This window comes from Nipponia nippon, unplaced genomic scaffold (genome assembly GCF_047370975.1).
Source record: "Nipponia nippon isolate SJK-2023a ecotype South Korea unplaced genomic scaffold, ASM4737097v1 scaffold_27, whole genome shotgun sequence".
In the NCBI taxonomy this organism is placed as follows: Eukaryota; Metazoa; Chordata; class Aves; order Pelecaniformes; family Threskiornithidae; genus Nipponia; species Nipponia nippon.
Window position 1 is genome coordinate 6,152,500 of NW_028262344.1, and position 17,825 is coordinate 6,170,324.

General features: G+C 40.3%; 1 pseudogene; it reads right to left on the bottom strand.

Annotated features, from left to right (window-relative positions):
• Positions 1-356: 356 nt before the first annotated feature.
• On the bottom strand, positions 357-16,464 carry LOC104009535 (cysteine dioxygenase type 1-like; annotated as a pseudogene).
• Between the last annotated feature and the right edge of the window lie 1,361 nt (positions 16,465-17,825).

Consider the following 17,825-nt stretch of genomic DNA (forward strand, 5'->3'; position numbering starts at 1 on the left):
AGTTTATATAATTATTAATTACACTCAGAGCATACATACACGTAGGCCTCTTAAATAGTGTCGGATGGTGTTTAAGAAACCGATCTTTTATATTCTCAGTATGGTATCAAAAGTGGAATTAAAAGGAGACTAGAATCAGAAAACAAGCTACTTAATTCTGACTTGACAGTAGCCTAAGAAAAGGTGTCTAACCTCTGAAGTAGTTTATGGCACTAGTTGGCTTAGTGTCCCATAATCAGCATTCATTCATGATAACTGCAGGTTGCCTGGAAGCTGTCCTACTCTAGTTCCACATACAAGGTATAGAAATATATAGCTGGTTGTTGGCCTTAGCTATATAAGTCTTCTGTCCCCTGGTTAAACATTCAGTAGGTCTTAAGCAAACACATGCTGGTGCTTCTCAGTTGTTCTCTTGTGGCACTGCTGTTGCCTAAAAAAGAGAAGAGATTTCTTTTTGAAGGGGAGAGACTGTGACCATCTACTTCATGTTCTTAACGTGGGCCTTATTACTAGAGTAGCTCAGCACCTTAGAATACTTAATGTATTTCTTCTCAGTACTCCTTCCAAGATAAGAAGATATTACCCATGTTTTATAGAGGATACCGTAGCTTAGAAGAGTTTGGCTATCCCTGCTTCAGTGCTCATCCATCCCTGAAGAAATACTATATAAAGTACCCACAAGAGTCAAAGAGTTGAGATCTAATTACTGAATAAAGATTCATATAAGCTACACGGGTCAGAACTAACCTTGGAGGACTGCACAATTAGTCCGTGGTCGTTTTGCTTCCTTTACTAACCAGAGAGGCTGAAGTTACTGACCGTGCCTGAAACAGACTCTCTGATTCTCGAGTCTGTGATTAAGTACCAGCCACCATCAAAGAATTCAACATGTAATTCAAAACATAACCATGGAGATGTCTTTGGTTTCATAGTCAGTACTGGTATAGTCCCTGGGTTATCTATTAACCTACTGATATCTACCCATTTTACATCATTGTGTTAGGTCCCATGGATCTTACGGTATTCCTTACTAAAGACAAAAGATAAGCAATTGAAGTTTAGGTGGCTTATAGAAGGAAGTACTGGGAAGATACCTTTTCAAGGGGCAGATGAGATGATTACTAGAGAAATGATGGGATATTGAAACAAAAACTATGGATCTGGAACAGTAACCTTAAGGGGAAGAAAGTGAACAGGTTTTATTGTCCATTCAATGTTTTATTTCCTTGTGCCTGAGAGACAGTGAAGCAATGCAACAACAACAAATTCATAAAAATATGGTATTGACCCTGTTGTTTCTTTGTTTCAAAGAAAACTTGTGTCTCAGTCACCTGCTGGATATCCTCATTCATCCTAATACATTATTTTTTATGATAGGATTTGCATTACTGTTTTCATCTAGCAAAACAGCAGGACTTGACAAAGAACGCAGCAGTCACTGGTTGCAATACTACCTCTAATACCTGGTGTTTCTGTACTTCCTCCCAGGTGTTTGTGTTCCACATGGATGACAGCTGAATTTTTGTTCAAAAAGAATGACTGAAGCTGGAATAGGTACAAGGCCAAATTGCCTCTTGAGCTCTCTTCTTCCTCTTCCTGTGCCTCATGTGGCTGGCAGAACTTTGTCGTTGTGGAACAGAGATTATTGGAAAGAAACTCCTCTTAAGCAGACAGGCTTTTGTTCTGTTTTGACACGAGGCTTCCAGCCCGAAGTCATGAGCAATCTGCACTGAGAAAGCTCTGTGCTTTTGTGGTACAGTTCTTTTTTGAAGATTTGTTGTCTGAGCCAATTTGTAGTAAAGAGAATGATTTTCTGAAGGAATGTGTTCTGGGCAAACAATCTTCATTATCAGTCTCATACTAGCATATTCTCTGAGACTTCCATCAGATTAGGCTTTAGATTTAGAGGCACATAAAATCATTCCTAGTTTCTTTATGTGGACTAGTTATGTAACAAATCAAAGAGAAATTGTATTCTTGTACCTCTTTCCTATTAATCCTTATTCTCTTTCTACACAGGTGGGTGAGAAAAATTTTTAAAAAACGGTGTGCACATATAAACTTGCTGCAGAAGTCCTTGTCATCATATTTTGCCTTGTCCCTTTTCTTTCTCAAAAGGGAACACATGATTCTATGGCTTATCTTCTGGCACAACCACAATTTCATCATATGAAATCCAAGATTGCTCTGTGCTCTAAACTAGTCGGCATGTTACTCATCTTTTTGTGGACATGCAAGAGTCCAAATAATTTTGTGGGTTTTCCTGATCCTTTTCCACTTCTCCTCTCCTTTCCACTTCCAGAAGACTGTGTCCATAATGTCTTTGTGCAAGTCTACAAATTGAGGAACTTTTTAGGATTAAGATTTCTGACACGCTCATATCACTCTAACATGTTTGTGAAGCATTTTGTGTAGCTGTTCTAAGTGCATTTCTCTCCTATTTTCTTAGTGACAATGGTAGACAATTCCTCCTGTCTGTTAGTTAGAAGTTGTCATCACCTGTCACCCAAGCTCTGAATATTTCTCTGTGTGACCATGGGCAAGTACATGGCAGAAAGACAACTGAGGAGTACTTTCTCCTTTATGCTATCTTTTCTCTCAGAGATAGCCTGCTGTACTTCATTCTGACAGAAACTGGAACTCCACTTTGAAAGACAGGTTGCAAAGAGAAATCACCTACCCTAGTAAAATTCCTGATAGCAAGAACTTCTGATGTACTGTGACAGAAGACAAAAAACAGGTTTTTTTTTTCTCAGTGAACTTTCATATCTGTATTCTTATAGTTCATACTTAAACTGTGTAAACAATCACTTTCCTGGGCAAGTCCTTGGTAGGTAAGCTACATACTGTTTTAATTATTAAGCCTTTATAACTTGTTTATATATTTACTGCAGAATTAGTTAATTAAGACTCCAGTATAGCCAGAAGCCACTAGGGATTTACCCGAGTGTTTTATTTGCAGAAAAATGAAGACAAATGGAAAGCACTGAATGAGCTTTAGTTAGGTAGATCATCTTCTTACTAATGAAAGATATACAAGTATACTTTACACTAATATCTTTGTATTTTAACTTACAGTTCTCTGACTTCCTAGGTCCTTTTGAGATCTGGTAAGCAGAAGAAAGCTTGAATTTCCAGTGAGCTTTCCAGAAACACTCATTGAAACCATAACATTTTTGTAGCATGAAGTCATGTCAGACAGTTGGATGGCCCAGACTAGCTACCGCTTTTCCCCTTACTGGAATTCCATTTACAGGAATTCATGAAAGAGACCCAATGATTAACATTTAACTCTCTTCTGTAAGCCAGATCCAATTTCCCACAAAAGGTACAAACATTGCCAGTTGATTACCAATCAAGAGGAGGAAAATAGTCCAAGTCAAAATATCTAGTTTCACTTGTTATCTTACACACGTAATAGTCAATAAACATTAAAATGAAAAGGAAACAAGCAAATATTGAATTCTCATGTGAATTTTGTTCAACATTTTTCCATATTCATTTTCCCTTTAAAAATGTAATTATGAATGCAAGTTTACTTTCTCAAAGACCTTTCAAACTTGTGAAGGTTAAACTTTATTTCAGCTGTTTGGTAAAGGTGTAATCATTTAACGCGACACACTTCAAAGAAATAATTTTCATTACTCCTTAGAAGTCCTGAGCACTGAGTTTCTGACCTCAGTTAAAAGTGAGAGTGTTCTGTATCTAAGGAAAGCAAAACAGTCTTTGAACCTCTATGACTGACCAACAAAAATCTGTCTTTTCTCCCCTTGTAAGTGGTTATGTTTCCCAACACATGGAAGAGTGCTAAAGGGGAACCCTATCAAGCCCTGCCAGATGTCCTAGCTTGGTCCCCAAAGCTGGGTTTAAGATTTCTTTTCTATCCAAATACAATTTTTTGTCGTTGCTCAAGAATGCAGACAACAGCCAATCTGCCTGCTCTCTCTCAAAGCAAGTGTTTATGTTTCAAAGTTTTGATTTCAAAAAGTCTGAGTACTTATCTTGCTTTACTTCCAGTAAGTTGCAAGGTTGAAGTGTGACTTGAAATGTGATGCTTTTTGGTAGAACAATTTAGGCAGGAAATGTTACATTTGACTTAAATGTATCTGACAGAAATGAAAAAAAAATATATAATAATTTTTGTATAAAGGTGCTGGTCTTTTAAAACCTGTCCATTACATAGCCACAATATTGCTTAAAATGCTTTAATCGAAACAATTTTTGTAGAGAAAATGATATATTTTATTAGACCAACTATATATAGTTGCAAAGAGCAGACTAGTTTTTTTAAAGAGTTTTATATCATGTCCTAAGTATTTTAAATTTCAGCAGATAAAACTGCACATATTAAAGAACATGTCTGTCTTTCATTAGGTAAATGTAATGGCATTGCCAGAATTAGGCCCTGACTGGGGGAAAAAACAGATCAAAACAAACCGAAATGCAATTCATTGAGAAGAGCACTTGTACTGGGTCTGGCTGGGATGAAGTTATGAAGTTAACTTTCTTCATAGCAGCCTGTATGGTGCTGTGCTTTGCATTTGTGGCTAAAGCAGTGTTAATAACACACAAGTGTTTTGGCTATTGCTGAGCAGTGCTTGCACAGCATCAAGGTTTTCTCTCTTCCCCCCAAAAAGTCAGTAGGCTGGGGTTGGGCAAGAGGTTGGGAGGGGACACAGCCAGGACAGCTGGCTCCAACTGACCAAAGGGATATTCCATACCCTATGACATCGCACTCAGGAATAAAAACCAGGGGAAAGGAGGAGGAAGGGGGACATTCGTGGTTATGGTGTTTGTCTTCCCAAGCAACCATTACGTGTGCTGAGGCCCTGCTTCCCAGGAAGTGGCTAGACATCTGCCTGCCGATGGGAAGTAGGGAATGAATACCTCTTTTTGCTTTGTTTCTGTGCGCAGCTTTTGCTTTTCTTATTAAGTTGTCATTATCTTGATCCACGAGTCTTTTCACTTTCCTTCTATTTTTCTCCCCATCCCCCAGGAGAGGGGAGTCAACCCACCACAGTAATGCAGAAAGTATACCTAAGCTTTAGATTCTTTACATAAAATCTGGTCAGTTTATCCTTTACTATTCGTATCTACTTCACCGCAGTCAAGTTTTCATTCTCTGTCTTTTTCTGAGGTTTTTTTTTTAGACCTTCCCCAGGTCTCTCCCTTTCACAAAATCAATTGAAGTCTAGCCTCAGTCAGAGAAGAGACTTGAATGTGCCTTTCTTACCTGAGCCTTCCAATCCTGAAGACATTGAATTAGCGGGGACAGTCACCACCACCTCATCCTAGCACTACACACTGTGAAAAAAGGCTGGTGTATGTACCTACCCCCTGGAGAGGACTGAGAGTTGTGAATGTTAACTGGAGATTAATTCCTTTCTGTTGCCAAGAGCAAGCCATGTTTGTCCTGGATGATCTTTTCTTCATTTCCTATTGAGTAGCTTTTGCAGCTCTCTGCTCAGAATGCTGCTGTTTTTGTGAATCTCACTCTTGGAGATCCCTACACGCTATACAGGGAGTCCTGGTACCTAAAGTGATACATGGATTTCACTGACCAACTGGAAGCCTGACCAGTGTTTAAGTCTGAGGCATTTCACACTGGTGTTGTAACACATTTCTTAGATCTATGCCTACATTATGTATGACCAAGACTGTCAGTGTTTTTTTAACTTTGCGACATACGTTTATCAGTCAATTGAAAGAGCAAATTTGATACTAAGGAAAGCTTAAGCACAGAGTATACTTTCAACAAAAACTGAGCACTGGAAAGCTGCTGCAAACAATAGCTCCCTCTTGTGTATTACAGAAACAATGGAAGGCAGCTAAAGAAAGGACATTGTGTCTGAAATTGTGAACATGCAAATTCGGCAGAAATTGTGAAAAAATTGAACCCTGCAATGGTTCACTGCTCTGGGGATATCTTGAGCTTTGTTGTGGCAGTGTAGAAGCATATTTATGTAATGTAAACATGTTTTGTAACTTTTCAAATCATGTTTATTTCACTAATTTGCCTTAAAAAAAGGAAAAACACATGGAAAATGACATTAAAAACCCCACATTCTAATTAATTTGAACTTACTTGCAAATATATTTTAAAAAATAAATGTTGAAAATCAAAATACTATGCTTTTATGAGTACAGACTCACAAATTCTTGTTGTCAATAAGACAGACTTGTGATTCAGCAACAGTGTACATGGCATATTTGAGAAGGTAACGGAGACCAGAATTTTCCCCATAATCTCTTTTCTTCTGATTCCTATTAAGGATCTACTCCTTGTACTGCAGCAGCTCTGCACCTCTTCCTCTGTGAGGCTGTACACGTGGAAATAAAGTAAATGCTTAATTTTGGGTGAAGCTAAATTTGGGGTTTATCCCAAACATTTATTTAAATGTTGCATTGTTTTCTTGTGGTGTTTTGTTTGGATGTGTTTTGGTTTTTATTTATTCAACTATTATGAGCATAGACAGTAGCGCGCTGACTTTTTAGAAACAAACAAACTAATTTCTTTTCTTGTTCATTGCAGTTTTGAAAACATGACAACAGAGGTTAGAAAATGCAATGAACTTTAAAAGAAAGGATACATTCAAGTGCTTTTAAGGTCTGGTGATTTTTTTCCTCCACAGCATGACTTAGCACAAATCACATAATGCTGAAACTGTGTCAGTAGTAAGTATACTTTATTGCCCTTTGAGTGTTTTACAGGTGCCAAAGTTGTTCAGGGCCAGTTCTTCAAGTATGAAGGACAGTGAAAATGAAGATGACTTTGTATTATCACCTGAACTGCTTATTTCAGTCATTTTTTATCTATAAAAAATTGACCATTGTACTGGTAAGTAAATAAGAATTGATATTAGCTGGATATCAAGAGCTGGTTTCTATGTAAAAATCTATCAAAGCCCCAAGTAAAGATTTTTAAAGCTGAGGTAATTAAAATGTTGAAGCTATACTATGTTAGATGAGTCTGAGCAGCAAGATAACATGCTTTTTGATAAAGCACGCTGTGGAATGTACTTTAAGTGAAAATTAAATGATGAAAAGATGTGTAGACATGTCACTTAGGGACATGGTTTAGTGGTGGACTTGGCAGCGTTAGGTTTACGGTTGGACTCGATGATTGGGTCTTTTCCAACCTAAATGATTCTGTGATGGTGAAGTGGAATTTTTAACTGTAATATGCAATTAGATTTCTAGAAAGGTATGATGACCACACAGACTAAGGAATTTTAAGAAAACACCTATCAAAATCATTAGTAGGGAGGACTGCATGTTGAAACAGCTTTTTCTGTTTTACTACTCAAACAAAAGGAAATGTTATTCCAATCATAAGATCTCATTTTTATCTGCCTGTAATTACATCCATATCTACAGCCTCTAATAATGGTAAAAAAATTGTCTCTGCTAACTACCTCAAGAGAAACTTGTCTCAGCTATATGCAAAGAAGAAATACATACACCTGATTTTCCTTTACTTTGCAGCTTTCTTCAGTCTTTTTGTGCCTGCTTCCACGTGCATTCCTGTTACATGTATCGCCATGGTTCATTAGCCCATGCAAGAAATGTTTGCTGTTTGACAGATTTTTAATCTTTCACAGACAGAAAGTGACACCATATATTTACAAACTCGATGTCAAACTAATCTAACAGTAAAATGAATCTTTGTTTTTTTCTAGCTTTTGACTGAGAACTATCTAACTTTCTACATAAGGTAAAAAACACACACACACATACACAAAATTATCTAGCTATGCATGTATGATTGAGATAGGCTGGAACTCAGAATTCCTCCTGCAAATATTCTGTCATAAGAGAGAAAAAGAGACAAAGATATGTTGTCAAGGAAGAACTATGCTGAATACTATCTAAAACTGAGTCTCCACCTGTTTAGATAGATTGTCCAGTAGGAAGCAAAAACTCTTCATATGACTCTCTAAAAGATTATTGAACTTATTTTGGGTTTAACATTCTAATACTCTTAGAATAGAATAGAATAATTCCAGTTGGAAGGGACCTACAACGATCATCTAGTCCAACTGCCTGACCACTTCAGGGCTGACCAGAAGTTACAGCATGTTAAGGGCATTGTCCAAATGCCTCTTAAACACTGGCAAGCATGAGGCATCGACCACCTCTCTAGGAAGCCTGTTCCAGGGTTTGACCACCCTCTCGGTAAGGAAATGCTTCCTAATGTCAAGTCTGAACCTCCCCTGGAGCAGCTTTGAACCATTCCCAGGCGTCCTGTCACTGGATACCAGGGAGAAGAGATCAGCACCTCCCTCTCCACTTCCCCTCCTCAGGAAGCTGTAGAGAGCAATGAGAGTGCCCCCCAGCCTCCTTTTCTCCAAACTAGACAAACCCAGTGTCCTCAGATGCTTCTCATGCCTTCCAGCCCTTTCACCAGCTTTGTTGCCCTCCTCTGGACGCATTCAAGGACCTTCACATCCTTTTTAAATTGTGGGGCCCAGAACTGCACACAATACTCAAGGTGAGGCCGCACCAACACTGAATACAGCGGGATAATCACCTCTTTTGACCGGCTGGTTATGCTGTGATTTGCACAGACAAGTGCAATCCCTCTGTCCTGTCCCTACACAAGGCTTGGTGTCAAAGGCCTGGCAGGGAATGTGTTATCTCATACTTACACATAGAGTCCCTTCTCCAAACTGGCTATAGAATGTCATCTTAACTTTGTGCTTGTATCCAGTCCTTTGATCAAAGGTGTTACAGCTGTCAAAGGATGGGCTGTACAAATGCAGGCTAACAGCAGACTCCATGTGGCTTATGTTCTCCACACGGTGCAGGCCAATGGAGTCTACACAAGTGAGGACATGAAACAAAAGGTTGTATTAATAGACAGATTTAATGACTTCTCAAATGCCTGGAAAAGTGCCATCTAAGCTGAGACTCACAAACAAGCCAGTTAGGCACACCTGCCCCTTTAGGGGCAATGTATAACTCAGCACAGGGAATTTGACTGCTCTTCTCTAGCACAGATTCCTAAATACACTGGCACTTCAGAATACCTTATCACCTTCAACACTTTGTGTAAGTCAATAGATTATCTACTATGGGATAAAGGCCAATAGAAATCCAAAGCAGCTTAAGGAAAGCCATGCTATCAGTAATTTACTAGCTGTCATTCCCAAATGAGTGAAAGGCTACTTTCCTAGGAGATGCTGTTGTTCTAGAAGCAGGAAGATTTGTGTTTCTAAAAATCAGCAAAGCATTTTACAGGGAAAGAGGTTTTGTATTGTTAATTATCCTTATTGGGCTGAGGTCAATCACATTAAGAGTTAGCTACTTGTATTTGGGGCTTGAGTGGAGATATAGTTGTCTTCTACTGTAGACATCCATTGCTTCATTAATCTTTCCAATTTATTACTTTGAGGTAGGACAGTCTTTTCATTTGTGTGGTCTTTTGACTAATATGACAAATTACTAATGACTGTCATACTTCCAATCTTAAATGAATAGTAAGCATAGTTGAACAGGTAATAAAACAAGGTACTGTCTTGTGTGGCTACTAATGAATTAATGGCATTTTCTGGGATGATGGAGTAGAAATCAAGGTAGTACATAAAAATATAAGATATGAAGAATCAAATCCACAAAAACATCCATTTCCATTCTATACTGAAGCAGAGTTTGAGTTACTCAAGACAGACCTTGAATTGAAGTTTATGATTTCTGCTGTAAAAACAACTCAGGCCTATGTACTTGAATTAGTGTTATATAATATTCAAGACCTGTATTGTGCAATGTAGGCATGGTACTCTGAGAATCATAAGTACACTCTTAACTCTGATACATTTGAAGTGAAAGCCCTAAGTGTCATTAACATAGTTTATCTAAATAAAGGATGTGGGGGGAAAAGTCCTAAATGTACGCTTGTGTAATGGGAGATTCAAATAGACTAAATTTAGTAGGTTTTAACCTTAAAAGTACAACAGCAACCAAGCAGCACACAATAGAAACACAAAGGTCATTATTAAAGTAGTAAGGCAATCAAATAACACATTATTAGTGTTTTCCTTCGACTTATTTTATCTGTTTATCCAGTATGAAACATGGCAGAGATTCAAACTGTCCCAGAGTTTTAGATACCAAATTTGTTTTAAACAACCAAGAAAGCTTTGGATCAGATATACACAGAATGTAATTGTTTGCATTAGAAAGAACCTCATAGGGAGGAAAACCTAAACAAGCCTGAGAATGCATGTCCCAGGTGAGGGAATGTCCCTTCCATCAGCAGACACGTCAAGCTCTTTCTTGCATTTCCTGTCCTATGAATTTTGTACTTTCACTTAATGTGTCATACCTTCAAAGGGCTGTAGAGTACTACTAAAGTTTCCTCCATGCCCCTCACCCTGGCCTAATCCATAACCCAATATGATGCTGTGGATGTGACCCCCTTGAACTGAGGGAGTTCCAGAGTTCACCCCCACCAATCCTATGATAGCTCAAATGACCAAAACAGAGGAATCTTTTCTATGAATGGGGTCTGCATGGTATGCTGCGCATGGATTGGAGGGCTGTTTGATGCTAAACCACTCAGGAATCACAGCACCTCAAGGGACTTAATCTTATCTTTACTATTCTCTTTCTTTAGAGTGTTAGCTCTAATAAATAGCATTTTAAATGATATCTCAGAGTCCGAGTGCCTTTCTTACTGGGATCATAATCAACCAGCACCTCCTGGTGCAAAACAAGCAATTTCAGATAGTTACAGTGCTGAAGGCTGCTTGGTGTAGAGGAGCTGGCTAGCATTTTTAAGTACCAAGCAATTGTTTTAATGTCTTAAGAGTGAGTTAAAAGGAAGTGTTTTGTTTTACTGAATCTAAATACAGATTTGTACAGAATCTAAAGAGCCAAGTTCTAATGGCTTCACACACAATTGTTGAAGTACAATAGTGTTAAAGGTAAGAGCCTACTTAGAGAGTACATGAACTCTTCTATTAGAAGTCAGACTCATGGATGGGTAGCTATCAAACAAGGTATTAGAAGAGCTTACCATTAATATAGGTGCACTGATTTTCCCTCAAAACTCATTCCAATTTCTTAGTCGTTTCACCATTCCCTTTTTTCTCAGGCCATTCAAACAGAGTCTCCTTTAGATTTCCCTGGAGGATCTTCATAAAGCAGTGTGAGTCACTGTGATCGTGGATGCTGCTATATAAGTAAAAAGAATAACCAAACTCAGTTTGATATACATATTTAATTTAAATACAGCAAACAGGACAGATGGCACAGCATATTGTATCTGGAAATAGCCCTAGAATGAAATGCTATCGCACATTTGTCATGCACAGACATCTTGGAAACAAACATTCACAGTAGCTAAGGTATGTCTACTTAAAACTGCTGCATTAGAAATGTATGGGATAAGCTTACATACAGCAGGACTAAAAAAAAAGTCAGTTATCTGTCAGCTTGATGTTGCCAGAGACAAATACAATGGAAAACCAGAGGAAGGAGAACAGAAAAAACTCTTCAGAACACAAAACTGTTGTGGACAAATAGATACTTTTCACAGTGACCCTAGGCAGAGGCCAGTATAGACTTGCAAATATACCTAATATATTTGCAGATCCCACCATGTTCCCTCCCTAAACATGGTAGAAATGAGCTACTTCGGCTTCATTTCCATGGCCTTTTTACTGCTGGGATGCATAGGAGTTTGCTGAAGAAAGAAAATGCTGTACTTCTCACTCTGATAGTACTAAGTACAACTAACAACAGTAAGCTGTTAATTTCATTCGTTTGGCAAAACATGAACAACAGCAGGAGCTGTCTGCTTGCTTGATCTGTCTGCTTGCTCAGAAGTATGTTTTAATTGCTACCTTAGAGACATATGGGCTAGACATGCAATTTAGTTTTGGTTTGCGTGTTTGGGTTTGGTTTGTTTTTTTTTTTAATAGAGGCCTAACTGTTACAAAAATCAGTGGGATAAGGACAAATGGAAAGCTCTCCACTCATTGTGGGTGGGGGGAAATTTGGCCCTCCCTGAAGTATAGTGCTAATGAGTTTCAATCAAAAACTTGGTACTTGTACATTACTTTTTTTCAACAAACAAATGTTAGTTTCCTACAAACTGAGATGCCAAGAAAGCAGAGCTTGCTTCAGGCATAGAACAGTTCAAATGCCATGTTGTCATGCTCCTTCCACAAGCCATAAGAACAACTTGATCCTCATAAGAAGCAAAAACAAGTTGTGATCTCAGTCTAGTTCCTAGTAAATGCCCATCCAACTCAAACAGTTTGACATAAATTACAGTCTTTGCAGAAAAAGCCCACAAGTAGACATGGTGGGCTTGGTTCTTACATCTCTCTGGGTATAGCTTCACAGCATCCTTGAGAGAATACTGTAAACGTTCAATATGCATGCTCAATTAAAAAACCACCAAGCAAAAAAACAACTCTTTGCATTTTCTATTTATGTGCAAGGATAATCATTCAAAACCTACAAGTTCTGTTATTCCATATTTTGTTTTAGCCAACATTTCATCAAAGACCCTCCAAGGGACAGATCCTGCCCTCACTTTTACAGGACCACGAAATCCAGTGTAGGGTCTGCGTATACAATTCAAGAGGCCACAGGAGCATTGTGGCCTGTTTCGAGGAGAAGGTAGAATGTCTGAACCTAAAGAAAGCCAAATGCCACTAAAAAGGGGCTCCCCAATCACACCCCACAGTTCTAACCAAAACCCACTTTTCTCATCTTGTCACAGAGACTGGATTTAAACAACATGAGATAATAAAGACTATTTAAACTGTACCAAGTTTGCTTCTGCAACAAAGTGAGGCACATCTCTCAGAACAAACAGGGTCTATTCAATGCCCATAGGGCCTACTCTGGGATTGAAAACTGACAGAAGGGAAACTTAGATTTGGTAGAAGACCAGAGCATTTTTTTTAAATGCTCTAGAAGAGTCTATGAGGTACAAACTTGCAAAAAAATACTATAGCAAGTATTCAGGACTGCTATACCACAGGAATAACTAGGGAGTTCTATACTGCTTAGTTTCCTCATTTTCTAATAGCTCATGTAGGGCTGATTATTTTTATACAAACCTGCCATGCCCTTCACCCCAGCATAAGATCATCAAGTTGAACTTTCCATTTCCACTGTCCACAAGATTTCTTGTATACCTGAAATACAAAGTGTTTGCTTTTTAAGAATACTCAGTACTGCTATGCCTATGAAAGACAAAAGTATACAAACATGGTTATGAAGGAAGCTTGCAACATATAAAAATCTTTGTCTTAAAAACCAAGTTTTACTTGGAAAAAATTGAAATTTAATTTTTAAGCTGTTTTTGTAAATGTACTTTTTCTGTGAAGAAAAAATGGACACAATTAATATTTGATAGTCATATAGCTTTTCAATTACATAGATGATTGGAGTTTGAGAACTGTGAGTCTGAGACTAGAGTGGAAGACAGGATCAAATCAAAATAGTTATTGAATGAAGTCATTTCAGCAGCTGGCTTATAATTAGAAACAGAAGACTGCAATGAAAAAAAAAAAAAGATACATGGTTACATTCTTCTACAGCTCCTTTTTATATATTCTTGGCTTTCCTTTCTGTTGGACAGCCCTCCGTTGTATTAGGCAGAAAAAGAAAACTAAGATGTCAGGCTTACCATGCATGGTTACTCTTACATTTTTCTTGAAAATGCTACATCTTGTACTACAGCATTCTTGCATGGATAAAATACCTGTGGTGTAATTATTGCCAGCATCCACTTCTAAACAAAGTTTAACATAGTAGAATTTGTTTAGAAGATTTTTTCTTGTACTAACTTAAAGGTAGCACAGAATAAGCTTGTTTCTAAAGGGGTTTTATCCATATGTGTATTCTAGACTGATTTGCTCTCAGGGCTTGAAAACACCCTGTATCACAACATTTGAAGTTTGTTTGTTTGTACTCCCCCACAAGCCTGTCCCAAATTGTCACTTGTGTCATTCTATTGAGAAGCTCCCTGTAGAAAGGACTGGGTTTTTGCTTTATACATTACTTTCCATAGTGAGGCTCTTCTGATCCAGGGCTGGTGCTTCTAGCTGTTATGGTGCAAGTAACCAACTGGGACTTTTCGATTCCTTTTTAGCTTTAGTCATGGGCTATTCACAGGAATGCCAAGTAAAGCAAAAGTTTATGCCTATGACAAGAAGCCTCACTCTCACCTAAAGGTTGCAAGCAAGGGCACACAGAAGGTATGCTGATGTCAACTGGACTTTTTTTAAATTAGTTTCCTCATAAGAACATTTAATCTCATTTTAATCAACATAGGACACTCATAAATTACTTTCAAAGTGTTACATTTATATCTATATGCTGCCTCTTACTCCATCTACAATCTGTATATGTATTAGGTAGACATATTTTTCCTATGATGTCAAAACATAAGCAATCAATGTTGGCATTTGACTGAACTTTTCAGGTGCTGTTATTTCTGTAGAGCAGGTCTGGCTGGCCAAAAGAAAGGCTGTCATGAATACTTCTAATGTTGCCACACTTTGTTTTTCTAATTCTTAGTTTCCTGTGTTCTGTTACAATTTTGTGATTTGTTCCGAATGGAGAAGAGTCAATGTAAGAAAGGAGATTTTTAAAAAGTCAAGCCAGAATGATGCTTTCATGATAGAGAAATTAAAAAGGTGGTTTGTTTTGGTTTTTTTTAAGGAAGTGCTGAAATACATTGTCTTTATACTTAAATTTACAATGGGGAAGCCACCAATAGCAGGAATTAACTAGCTGTTAGCAAAGTAGGAACAACTTAAAACCTTAATGGATCTTTTCTTTTCTACTGAGAAGCAACAAGAAGCCTCAGCCTGCACTAGCCCAACAGAGGAAGGGACTCGAGCAAAGGAGAGACAACACACTGCTCACAACCAGCCAGAACAGCATGGTGTACACACACAAGTTACTTTATAGGAATCAAACATCTACCAAAGCCCAAAACTCATTTTGGTGTGTTCCTCCAGTTCAGAACCAACAGCATGAATGATGCTTTCATGATAGAGAGGTTAAAAAGAAAAGTTCAATTCATGCAAAAGCACGCTGAGAAATACTTAAGCGTGGTGGGTTGACCCCAGCCAGCAACTAAACATCCACCAGCTGCTCACTTACTCCCCACCACAGCAGGATGAGGGAGAGAATTGGAAGAGCAAAACCAAAAAAGTTTGAGGATTGAGATAAAGACAGTTTAATAAGTGAAGGAAAGAGAGGAAAAAAATAATACAAGTGATACAAAGGCAATTACTCACCACACCTCCCACAAGCAGACCAATGCCCAGCCACTCTCCAAGCAATCACTGCCTTCGAAAGACTACACCCCACCCCCCCCCCAGCTTTTATTGCTGTTCGTGATGTCATATGATATGGAATAACCCTTTGGTCAATTCAGGTCAGCTGTCCTAGCTGTGTCCCCTCCCAGCCTCTTGCCCACCCCCAGTCTACTCGCTGGGGGGCAGAGTGAAAAACAGACAGCACTGTTCAGTAATAGCTAAATCGTTGGTGTATTGTCAACAGAGTTTTGGTCACAAATTCAAAACACAGCACCATATGGGCTGCTATGAAGAAAATTAACTCCATCCCAGCCAAAACCAGTACACTACAGGAAGTGCCAAGCCTGCGCCAGGGGGTGCCGTTTCCCCCAGGTTCCCTGCGCGGTGCAGGGCAGGCAGTGGATCAAGGTCGCAGGCCCCGGCCTCATCCTGCACTGCCAGCTCTGCCACGAGATGATTGCTGCTGCCAGAGAGGTACCACTGAGACACTGCAGGCAATTCTGTGGCCATAGAGAAGCACATACTCTCTTCTGCGAGTTTATTTTTCTTGGGTTTTTTGAGAGGTTTTTTTTAATTTTTATTGCTTTAGCACGTTTCTGTCTACTCTGCGGGTTATCACTGATCCCAGGAAAAACTCTGAAGCCCCGCGGATTGGAGCGGCACCAAACCGAGGCGGGGGCCGGCTCGCCCAGCCGCAGGACGGGAGTCCAGGTGAAGCCGCCGCCGGGCCCGGATCCTGCAGCGCAGCTGGGGCACAGACACCCGCCCGGCTATGCCCGCGAGCACTGCCACTGGCCGCCGCCCCGCCCTCTCCCTGCCACGCCCCTACGCCGCGAGGCTCCTGCCGGGGAGCTCGGTCCAAGCCTCGACGGGAGAGCGGGGCTGCCACGGCCGGACGGCTTCCCCCCGTGGTTCTGCTCCGGCAGCCCCTTAGCCTACCCCGTTTGCGTGGTGAGAGGCACGGCGCGCACGGCGGAGCCCCGTGAGGGTTATACCTGTACTGGTCAAATTTGGCGTACTGCAGCCACTCCTCGGTGTTGTTCTCGTACGGCTCCATGAGCGCTTGCACTTCCTCCACACTGACTTTGTCTTCAGCGAATATCCAATGCAAGATGCGGACCAGCTCCGCCAGACTCTGCGCTTTCTACATCCCCGTCTACACCAGCTGCTTCATAGCCAAACTTTCCCAGCTAAGCCCCGCCGACTGCCTTAATGCGCCGGGAGGCACGGCAGGGGCCTACCACCGCCCCGGCGGATGGAGGGGCCGGACGACGACGGGCGGGCCCGCGGCCCGCCGTGCCTATCCCCGGGAATGGGGCTGCCCCAAAGCCGGCTACACTGGTACGTTTTCCAAAATCTGGTTTTCCGTACTCTGTGGACATAATTAGTCCATGAAGAGAACCGGAGCAGTGAAAGATAGGTCTCATTTTACCCCCTCGGGCAGGAAGACGTTGCTTATTGATCCTGAAAACTTCTATAGGAGATGAATGTTTGATTGAATAGGAATCATTAGGAAAAAAACATGCAGCTCTCCAGTTTACATTTTTGCTAATGTCCTATTGACAGAAATGGCACAAGGATCTGAGTACACACTGTAATTAACGTATTCTAGCCTCATTCACTGAAGGTATCCATTGCTGAAAAATAAAAAAAATGAGAGCATTGTAATACACACAGCATGGGAATTGTTTTCACATTCTCAGTTCTGTTTCTTATAAAGGAGTTCACAGCATTTTACCAATTTCATTTTATTTCTGAAAATTATATATTTCTATCCCTGTAGAAATGAACTATTGCACATATAGAATCATACAATCATAGAATGGTTTGGGTTGGAAGGGACTTTTAAAGGTCATCTAGTACAACCCCCCTGCAATGAGCAGGGACATCTTCAACTAGATCAGGTTGCTCAGAGCCCCGTCCAACCTGATCTTGAACACTTCCAGGGATGGGGCATCTACAACCTCTCTGGGCAACCTGTTCCAGTGTCTCACCACCCTCATCGTAAAAAAAATTTCTTCCTTATATCTAGTCTGAATCTACCCTCTTTTAGTTTAAAACCATTACCCCTTGTCCTATCACAACAAGCCCTACTAAAAAGTCTGTCTCCATCTTTCTTATAAGCCCCCTTTAAGTTTTGAAAGGCTGCAATACGGTCTCCCCAGAGCTTTCTCTTCTCCAGGCTAAACCCCAACTCTCTCAGCCTTTCTTCATAGGAGAGGTGCTCCAGCCCTCTGATCATTTTTGTGGCCCTCCTCTGGACCTGCTCCGACAGGTCCATGTCCTTCCCGTGCTGAGGACCCCAGAGCTGGACGCAGGGCTCCAGGTGGGGTCTCACCAGAGCAGAGCAGAGGGGCAGAGTCCCCTCCCTCGACCTGCTGGCCACGCTTCTTTTGATGCAGCCCAGGGTACGGTTGGCTTTCTGGGCTGCGAGAGCACACTGCTAGCTCATGTCCAGCTTTTCATCCACCAGTACCCCCAAGTCCTTCTCCGCAGGGCTGCTCTCAATCCCTTCATCCCCCAGCCTGCACTGAT